This window comes from Pavona decussata, unplaced genomic scaffold (genome assembly GCF_977016875.1).
Source record: "Pavona decussata unplaced genomic scaffold, jaPavDecu1.1 SCAFFOLD_47, whole genome shotgun sequence".
Taxonomy (NCBI): domain Eukaryota; kingdom Metazoa; phylum Cnidaria; class Anthozoa; order Scleractinia; family Agariciidae; genus Pavona; species Pavona decussata.
This window is the reverse complement of record NW_028145469.1, coordinates 1,322,628-1,324,294: the sequence shown is the minus strand read 5'-3', so window position 1 is coordinate 1,324,294 and position 1,667 is coordinate 1,322,628.

The following is a 1,667-nucleotide window of genomic DNA, read 5'->3' as shown; positions in this document are numbered from 1 at the left end:
GGACCCAGTATCTACCCAGGAATTCAATTCGGTTCCAGTCTACTACCAGTCCTCAAAGCTCCAGGACAAATTGTCCAAGATATTCCACCCCGAAATTATATTTTTTTGCGACTCAGTTTCTTTCGAGTAGTGGTTGTTACTTGTGAAGTTGGTGGTGAATGAATCCTTGTTGATAAAAATTCTGCGTATGTGCGTTACTCCGCTTCTCAACTGGCTTGAAATGAATTCTGTATTGATCTGCACTTTTTGAAAGACACATTGCTGCTTCACGTCTGAGCCGTGGCCGAATAAGCATTCCTCACACGGTAACATGCCCTCTTTTATCAAGCGAAACAATACAAAGTACATCTTACACCAGCTTCCGTTAGAATCCCGAATATAAGGGCTGGGCGTATAACTGTTCAGAGAAACTTTTTGCAGGCTTATTTTTAGGGGACCCTTATAATTGGAGGGAAATTTGCGTTTCAAAAAAGTTCGGCTTTTTTGTTTAAACGTCCCCGTTAAAATTTTCGAACACAGCCAAAAACAAGTCTTATTCCAATAATAAAGGGGGGTAACAAGTTTGAAGCGTTCGAATACCTTTGGTGAAAACGGAAATCTTAATACGGGTTAGATCAATCTTTATCCATTCTAATTGCAAAAATTGTGGCGCACGGCCTGTATATATATTTTCTCTGGTGGAAGGGAGCAATCATAATCAGTTATCAATAGAATGACCTGCGGTGGATTCCTGCTCCGGGGCATAAATCTGCTTCTCTTGGATAATTGTTGTCGGACAGTAATCTAGGATATGGCCCACCATACGCACCTGGTGACAAACTCCCCAGCCACCAGAAAGAGTTGCACCGACAGCAAATACAGGACTAACTTGACATAAACATCTCATCGAATGTTGTCCAAAATATTCGTGTCAGACTTCCAATAGTATTAACAAGGCTAAAAAGTTAAAAAAGATTAAAAACCAAACCTTTTCGACCAATCAAGTCATCTTCAGGGTAAAAAGACCGTCCGCTACATGCATATTTTACATGTTTTAGGTGTTTCCCGATGGGAACAGTCGAGAACAGTTTCGCTACGTAAGAATGGACTTGTTTGTTAAGACTGGGGCTCCATTATTGGATCATTAATCCTTGAATAATTCTGTGCTTGTGTAAAGATTGGGACCTACAAAGTCATCTTTCACAAGCGCAGAATTATTGAAGGCTTAATGATCTAAAAATGAAGCCCCAGTCCGAACAAACAAGTCCATTCTTACCTAGTGATACTGTTCCCATCAGGAATCACTTAAAGCATATAAAATATGCATGTAGCGGACGGTCTTTTTACCCTAAGATGACTTGATTACTGTCGAAATTGTTTGGTTTTTTTTTTTTTTTTTAATCTTTTTTAACTTTTTAGCCTTATAAATAGTAACTCATCGAATATTAACCAAGTCATCCTACTTTTCAAATCCAAGCGCTGAAACTTGCCTACCCTGCAGTCCCACAACTAGATAATAGTAAAATATATAAGAAGGAGAAAGGTTGGTGCAGTGTCTTGAGCGCTCGTTGTCCCACTACATAACATACGTTTTCCGGGTCTGATCCCGCAACTGATGTTATAAGTTTTCTCGCCTAAATTGAAGTTTCTTTTCCTTTGGCCACGGCATTGCTGTCCTCCTCCCTCCA